Here is a 9,164-nt window from a genome sequence, read left to right on the forward strand (position 1 = left end):
ACTGCGGGAACCAGACTTGCGATTGTTGGAGGGGGCAGGGAAGTGAAGCTCCTCAAGGGAGAGGTGGAAGACCAGAGTCACCAGTCCATCCACCTGAGGAGACACGCCCTCCAGGCTGCTGGGCAGAGATGTAAGGACGACTAGGGGGCACGTCTACGGGGATGCTCTACAGCCAAACATGGGCTCGGGAGCTGGGGACTCTTGCTGGGGAGAAGAGCTGCCTGTGGGGCGGAGAAGCGGGAGCCGGTGGGATCTCCGCGGCTGTCTCCACACCTAACTTGACCGCCCCTGGGAGTGACGGCTGGGGCTTCCGCGCTGCCTCCTAAATCTCACCCGGCTGCTCTCAGTCCGCGTCCAGCAGGGAAAGGGATTCTGGGACACACAGTTCCCAGATTAATCACTTTGAAATACAATTATCCAAGACAGAGGGTGAAGTGTTTCACATCATAATTATCCATTATAATACACACTGATGGTTAAACGCTTTTCTAAAGTTACTATAACGCATACTAAAGACCATCCATCAGTCAATCAATCGATGAACAGACGTGCCATTTCAAACGCCTCGCGTGTCCCCACAGCGCTACTAGAGTGTGGGAAAATGTGCTATGAAGCTAAAGGAACAACTCTGTCTGAGGTACAGGGAAAGTTTTCACAGAAAAAGAAATATTTTAAAAAGTAATAAAAATAGCTACTACTCATTGACTGCTTACTATGTATCAGACATTATAATCTATTTTTACTTATTTCATATAATTTTCCACAAGTTTATGAGCTAAATCTTATTCCTCCCACTTTTCAGATAAAAAGAAATATAGAGGAATAAACTTCGCCAATGCCACATTAGCTAGCAAGAAGCAGCACAGTAATTCAAACTAACCTGTATTTTATTTTACTCCAACAATTCTTTTTTTTTTTTTGGCTACAGTCTCACTATGTAGACCAGGCTGGCCTCAAACTTGAGATCTTCCTGCCTCAGCCTTCTAAGTGCTAGGACAACAAGTGTCCATCACCACCCCCGGCTCCCAACCAACCTTAAACACTACTCGCTACGGCCTTCCCTTTGAGTCTTGACAGGTAAAGAGAATATACCTGGCAAGCAGACAGGGAAGGGCCTGAGCCGAGACTTGGCAATGCGAAGGGGTGTGGCTTGCCAGCCGCAGTCAGTGTGACTGATGGATGTGTGGGTGATGGTAAATGGGGTGAAAGGTAAGCTGTAAAATTCACTGATTTCTTCCTTGAATGCCATGAGACAGCGTTTTGAACTTATGGTCAACAGAAAATCACCGGAAATTAGTAAGTAGCAGAAGAGTGCTATCAGATTCATGTGTTAAAATTCTGATAGTAATTACTTAATAAACTTTTGTACACGGGAGTAATCCTTTGCATTTGGACTCTTGTTTATTCTTTACACAGAACTTTCCATCGCTTTATTTGCTTTGGTTCTCACAACTAGCCCGTGAGGAATACGAGACAGGGGTCATTATCCCTGTCATACAAACTTGGAAACCGAGGCTGTGGGCTGAGGGTGTAGCTCCGCGGTAGAGCATGTGCTTAGCATGTGCCAGGACCTGGTCGAACCCCCTGCATCAAAAATAAACAAACACGTGAATAAATAAACAAGCAAACAGTAACTGAGGCTGACTAAGGTTATATCATTTGCCCAGTGTCACTTGGCTAGTGAGTGACAAACTGGATGAGAACTCATATTTATCCGTCTCCCATTTCTCCTTTTCTTCCTTCAAATTATATTGATCTGGACAAATGCAAACGTAAAACAAGATGAGCTGAAATTCTCACCTGTTTTCAAGCAAGATGTAGCCAGATCTGGTGAGTATTCCATTCCTTAAATTCTAGGAGCTGAAAGCTGATTGGCATCGCCATCTTTTGAGAAATTAAACTTTAGTCATGGAATTTGTGTTTGAACTAAAATTACATGACTCATAGATTTTGATTTAAATCCAGTGACAGCAAATTGGCTCCTACTAGGAATATAGTAATTCTGGATCAACATAAATTTTGTGTTTTAAAACGAAACAAAGTTTTCTAATTGCAGTGAACAAGAGAGTATAATTAGTCCCAATTGCCAAATCTGAAATTGTGCCAGGAATTTCAGGAAAAAAAAAAAAAAAAAAAAAAAAAGAATAGTATTCAAAGGGAATGCCAGGGGAAAAATGCTTCAGCGGCTGAGACTCCTCGGGAAGTCAGTTTCTTAAATCTCCACAACCATACCTTTCATCAACACGGAGGATTTTTTCGATTCAAAAATTCCTGGTTTGGTGATCTGTTTCCTTTATTAAAACTCTTGTCATTGTTCTGAAATCACTGCCTTGGTTTAGAAGGTCTGAGTTTATGTGGGTTTTGAGGGTTTTATTTTCCACTGGTATTGATTTTTTTTTTTTTCCTTTCAATGGAAACGGAAATAAGGGCTGGACAGAAGCAACTGGCCTCCAAAGACATCGCATCCTTTTCTCCACCCCGGGTCTCCTGGATCTCCATCCTAGGAAGCCTAATGTTTCTGTCCTGATTATGGGCCTTGTCTGTCCCCAGCATGATTACACTGAATGTCAGGACTTTACCAAAAAACAATTTTCTCAATTCATCACCCTTCCAAAGACATTATGACTGCACTGCTTTCTCGGAGTGAGCAACAGCAAAGCAAATGGAAAGACGCTGCATCGGGCTTCTGTTTGTTCTAATGCAAGCCATTCTTTCTCTGAACCGGCTTTCTAGCCACTGTATTCTAAGGGTGGATGAATACTGTCTCTCCTTTTGCAAAGCTGCTTAGATCCAAAGACTTTTAAAAAGCCATTAAAGATAAATAAATCTTTACATGCAATAAAAAAATTTGAGATAGGTGTCAAAGCATCACCTGATTGTAGTATCTTCTTAAAACTGGTGGTTTTAACTCCAACAACATTCTCCCTTTCATTATTTTCACTTGGCTTAAAAGATATTGCTTAATACCCGGCCCAAAATATGAACTATTCCAATACCAACCATTTACACACTGAGTATATTCCAGTATGTAATACTGGCCTCACCAACTACTGGCTCCAACACAAGAATTCAAAATGGAAAGTGTACCTAATGAAGGTTTATACATAACTTCTGGGAAAATTCTTTGGACTAAATTTTTTTTAATTTAACCCTATTAGTCATTTCATATAAGTGGTCCCTAAGAGATTTCCATAACAGGCCAGCTTTAATTTATATACCTCGGAGATTCACAGCCCTGCAAATGGAAGGGCTGGCCTTGGCCATAAAATGACAGTTTGCGTATAGTTATGGGCAGGACACAGTAATTTGAAATTAACCACAATTAATGGAGCCATACATCCTACCTCTTGCTTCTTAATCTACATGCAAGATTATTCTACTTGCATCCAATCAAATATATAAGCTGAATTCTATTTAATTCATTGTTCAGTATAAATTCCTACAAGTGTTAGACAACTTGTTTAGGTCTTTTGTCTTTCTATGTATATAAATGGAGAATATGATCCTGCATTCTGTTATGAAATACTAAATACCTGCTTTTGTTGCCACTGCCCAAGGGGCTAGGGCTTTTCCTATGTTCGTAGTTTGGGAACTTCTTTGTTTTACCCTTCCCTTTGTGCCTATAGCAACATGCTTTCAAAATACTTATCTTCTTTGCATGGGAAAAGTCCTCCATTACTTGTTGCGATTTATAAAAATATAAGTATAGGTTTATAATGGCAGGCAGGTGAAATAACTGTAATCTAATTTGTAGCATGGAGAATGAACATAAAAGATCTTGTGTCTAGGCGCCTCTGTGAAGTCACAGAGCCTGCTTCTCCAATTAGTATAATTTAGATCTTTTGCTGGTCAGTTTGAGAATGAGATAATGTTAGTCCAAGTTTTCCTTTTTATAGATGAGAAAGTATTTACAAGTTAAGCTTTTGTACTTTGACATTACACTCTGACCTTTACAGTTATGGATTGAAATTTTATTAATATATTTTGAAAGGTAAAGCACCTGGTATATAGGAATATAGAAATGTTTGCTCTTCTTGTTGTTTTCCAGTACTGAGGATTGAACCCTTCACACTGTCCCACATCCCCAGGTTCTTTTTATTTTTTATTTTCAAACAAGGCCTCGCTAAATCCCTGAAGTACCCAGGCTGGACTTGAACTTGCAATTCTCTTGCTTTAGTCCAACTCCATTGTGAAGACCTCCTTATCCTTGTCTGGTTACTCCTCTCTCTGTACAACCATGTGTTTCTTGGGCTTGTTGTCCTATTTAAACTTACATTGTATTTAATTGTATATATTTCCCTTTCCTTACACAGTAAACTACACAGAAGGCAAGAATGGATTTTTTTCATCACGTTGTTCTCCTGCTCAGGGCTTATCATATTTTTTAGGCATTACACTCTTTAAAAAGTGCTCACTGGTTTAATTGCAATGGTGACCTCCAAAACCAGTGAGAAGGTAGCAACCAGTGTAGGCTTCACTCTTCTACCTGCCTACAAATACTGGTAGACACCAGGTTAGTTTCATTATGGTGTGGACAAACTGAAGTTACAATAGTGTTAAGCAAATTGCATGATCAAATGACAGGGACCAGAGCAAGGTAACAGCAGAGCAGCAGTAACAACCAATACACAGACTGTGGGATTAACAAGGTAGAGTTCCAGTCCACAGTAGCAGGCCCCCGAGGTGCGATCAGGGAAAGAATCAATAGTAAGTAAAAAGGGCAAGCTGAAGCAAGGCTAGAGTCCATCTAGAAATAGGACGGAAGCTGTAATCTTAAGGAATCACCTGAAGCAGCTTCCAAGTGTTCCATTGATAGGTGACTGAGAGAAGATAAAAAGATCGTGGTTTCTTAAGCAAGAAGGATACACACTTCCACAGTTCTGTCCCTGAGATGTTTGTTTTAAAATCTCAGTTTATTACAGTGGTTTCCATTTACCCAGATTTATCTCCTGCATGAATGTCCCTTCTGAAGCTGTGTCCAGATAGTAGTGTTATTTCTTCAGAGAGGATCAAAGATATGATCATCACTTCATTAGGGACAAATTCCAATTTCCTAAAGACTGCACAGTTTCCCACATGGAGTTTGTTCTGTAGAAACTGTAATAGCTAGATCTTTGACCTGAGTACTAATGACCCCTTCTTGGTCACTGAGTGGATAATCAGGTGCACACAACTCCAGGCAGGTCTGAAAGTCATCCTTAGCAATGGACTATCCCAAAAAATACCAGGTGGTTCAGACCTCAGGTTCCACTGCATTGCTTACTTGGATAAGAGAAGGAAGAAAGAGGGGGTGAGGGAGAGAGGGAGAGAGGGAGAGAGAGAGAGAGGGAGAGGGACAGAGGGAGAGAGAGTGCTGTGTAGGAAGGAAAGAAGTTTAATACTGAATTTGGTGGCGCAGAGAAAAGAAAAGTATTGTCTGGACTAAGAATTCACTGAGAAGTTGATGTTAATGGTTTTGATAGCAAGAGAACTAAAGAAACTTTTTCAGACTTTAAGAGAGTTAAAGAGAACTATAAATGTAAATGGTTAGAAGTTTCTGGCTCCCAGGGACTGCAGACATTAGTGGGTGATAGAGTACTTGCCTAATGTGTAAGGTCTGAGTTTGGTCTCTAGCACCAAAAAAAAAAAACAAAACCCATTACTCCTTTTCCATGTGTTGAAGAGTGTCCCTGACAATGTAATTTCTTTTAAGCTAGAAAGTCTTCAAGGGGCATAAGTCCTTGAGCAAACGTTTCCATCCTTTAGACCCTCTTAACTCTCAAAGGTTATCAAATATTTCTGGGTCCTTCTGTCTTGTACTGGGGCTTGAACCCAGGGGCCCTTTTTATTTTTTATTTTGAGACAAGGTCTTGGTTAGTTGCCAGGCTGGCCTTGATGTCTTGATCCTCCTGCCTCCCGGGTAGCTGAGAATATAGACATGCACCATTGCTCCTGGCTCAAACATTTGTGATTTCAAGTGTGAGAGCTCCATTGTCTGTGAAAAGGAACTATCTGGATCTCCCCATGTAATACATGGCTGATGATTCTTTGCCTATCCCAAACTCAATCTCCTGTCCTAACACTGCCTTAACTTAGGGGAGGGTGAACATTTCCTTCACTAAATTTTATGCAGTCCTGCAGACTCTAAGCCAAGATATCTCACTCGCTCTTTATGAAAGCTGATGGGCTTCCCAGGTGCAAATACAAGTTCCTTCTACAGTATAAGGCTTTTACTGTCTTGATATACCAAGAGCCAACCATACGGTTTAAGCTCAGCTAGTTGAAGTGCTTTTCCTGGAATTTTTCTTTAGTTCTTCTAATATCAAAACTATTAATCTTAAATTCTGGGGCTAGGGATTTAGCTCAACGGCAAAGCACCTGCCTGGCAAGCACAAGGTCATGAGTTCAATTCCTGGTACCAGAAAGAAAAACAAAACAACAAACATTCTTAACTTCCCAGGGATCTCTAAGTCTAGGCAGTATTTCCTATGCACTGCCCTCTTACTGTTAAACCTCTTTCCTTCCTACAGAGCATCCTCCCTCCCCCTCTTCCACTCCAGACTGGCAGTCCCAGGTTTTCACTGCTTCTTACCTGGACCTTTTGTCCCCAGACTTGTCCCACTCTCAGCTACCTTTTGCTCAATAGCCAGAGCGATCTTTCTAAAATGCCAGCCTTCTCATGTCACTTCTTGTCACGTGTTGGTTGCCTCTCATTTCTGCAGGATGAAGACCAACTTCTTCATTAAGCCCTAACTGACTTGGTTCCCAGCCCTCCAGCTTTATCTCCCCACTGCTCTCGACTTCCAACTTTGAGCTCTCGGATTTTTCCCTTGGCTGTGACACCTGTGACTCCTTCTTGCCCCTTACCAGCACTAATCCCCCACAGTGTCTGTCCTCATGGTGTATTGTACTCTGTTTATGTGAACGCCTCCACTATTAAATGTAAGATCCCTCTGAAGACATCGCTATGCTATTCATATTTCTACTGCCCTTGCATGGTTATTTTCAGCCTGCAATTGTCCTCCATCACTTGCCCCCAAAGTCAATTGAAGGGGTTATGATTAATCCTAGTTTAAAAACTGACATTATGGTGCATGTCTGTAATCCTGGCCCTCAGGAGGCTAAGGCAAGCAGGTCACCACCAGTTTGAGGCCAGCCTGGGCTACAGAGCAAGTTCAAGGCCAGGCTGAACTACAGAGCAAGACCCTGTCTCAAACAAACAAACAAACAAGCAACATCGGCCCTTTTGACTCTGAGCAGCACCGTAGGACAAGTTTTTCATAAGGACCAGTGCCTTATGAAACGCAGCATAACAGAGCCAAGAAGGAAGTAGTCGACCCATTTTCTAAGAAAGGTTGGCATGAGAGGAAGACACCAGCTATGTTCAGTGTAAGAAATACTGGAAAAACACGAGTCACCAGAACTTGAAAAGTCAAAATTGCCTCGGCTGGGCTCAGAGGTCATGTGTTTGAAGTGAGCCTTGCTAACTGGAGAATGATGATGTTGCACTTAGAAAACTCAAGCTAAATACTGAAGATATTCAAGGCAAAAACTGCCGATGTGAGAATTTTAATTCACTAGCCATTTTGCACACATTTTGAGACAGTGACTGTATATTCAGTTACTTTGAAGTTCTGATGTTCACACTCAAGAATTTACCCACCTAGAACATAGAAATAAAAAACGGAAGAATGTAGAAAATTTAAAAAAAAAACTAAACAAAAACAAAAACAAAAAAAAACTGCCTGACTAACTTCCGGGGCGCGGATCTCATCCGGGACAAAATGTGTTCCGGAGGAGATCCAGTATGGCTGACTAGAGGAGGAGCCATGTCTGAGCTACTCAGAGAAAATGAACTAAAAACACAGGTAGTTGGAACAAAAGGAGGGGGACACATGCTGATGCCAAAATCAATGTGAAATAAGAGGCTTATAGATCAAACAAAATGTGTTCCAGGATCAAAAAATGGCAGACTGCCATCAAAGCTCACGTTGATGTGAAGACTACTGATGGTTATTTGCTCTGTTTTTTCTGTGTTGGTTTTACTGAAACACTCAACCACCAGAGACATGATACAGAAGATCTCTTACACTCAGCACAAGCAGGTCCACCAAATACAGAAGATGGTGGGATCCGTGGCCCGGCAGGTGCAGATAAAAGATGCAACGGAAGTGGTCAATAAACTGATTCCGGACAGCGTTGGGAGAGACACAGAAAAAGCTTACCAGTCTGCTTATTCTCTTCATGATGTCTTTGGTAGAAGAATAAAAGTGCTCAAAAAGCCCAGGTTTGAATTGGGAGAACTCATGGAGCCGCACGGTGAAGGCAGCATCTGTGGAAAAGTTCCTGGAGATGAATGAAACCAGTGCCAAAGTTGAATGAACTGATGGATATGAAGCACCAGCTCAAGAGTCTGTTTAAAGGACTAGGAAGATAGCTCAGCAGCACAAGCGCCTGCCTGGCAAGTGCAAGGTCCTGAGTTTGATTTCCGGTACCAAAAAAAAAAAGACAAGAGTCTGTTTAAAATTCAGGTTTTAATAGTGATAAATAAAATCCTACTTGTGGAAAAAATGATATTGAAGAGAAAGTAACAGGGTAGTTTTTATGTGCATGACACTCTTTAATATACATATATAATATATAAAATATGTGTACTAAATTTTTGCATTAGGTCCCTGTGTGCAATGGACTTCTTGTCATAAGATTGTAGTAAAGATTTATTTTTTTCAAAGACACTGCTCTAGGGGCTGAGGATTTAGCTCAGTGGCACAGCACCTGCCTGGCAAGTGCAAGGTCGTGAGTTCGAGTCCAGGCTCCAGAAAAAAAAACAAAAACAAAACAAAACAAAGACACTGCTCTAGTATCTTAAACAGATAGGTGCTAAATAAATGTATCAGCTTCAAATCTTTCTAGAATGAAGTAAACAGACACACAAGTCTGGTTGAATCCACCTAATTGCAATGAAGTCATATTTTCTTCTGCTTATCTGACTTCTTGTTCTTCAAGATTCAAATTGTCTCAGTTCACCAAGAGACTATAGCAACCCTAAAAGTTTACACATCTAATAACATAACCTCATATTATGTGATGCAAAAAATGATGAACCTGAAAGTAGAAACAGACTCATAATTATATAAGAGATTTCAAAACCTCTCTCAGTAACTAATATAACAAAGTGATAGAGC

At 41.0% G+C, this 9,164-nt stretch overlaps 1 pseudogene; it reads left to right on the forward strand.

Annotated features, from left to right (window-relative positions):
- Positions 1-538: 538 nt before the first annotated feature.
- On the forward strand, positions 539-8,400 carry LOC102005551 (annotated as a pseudogene).
- The last annotated feature ends 764 nt before the right edge of the window (positions 8,401-9,164 follow it).

This window comes from Chinchilla lanigera, unplaced genomic scaffold (assembly GCF_000276665.1).
Source record: "Chinchilla lanigera isolate Chin_1 unplaced genomic scaffold, ChiLan1.0 scaffold00050, whole genome shotgun sequence".
In the NCBI taxonomy this organism is placed as follows: domain Eukaryota; kingdom Metazoa; phylum Chordata; class Mammalia; order Rodentia; family Chinchillidae; genus Chinchilla; species Chinchilla lanigera.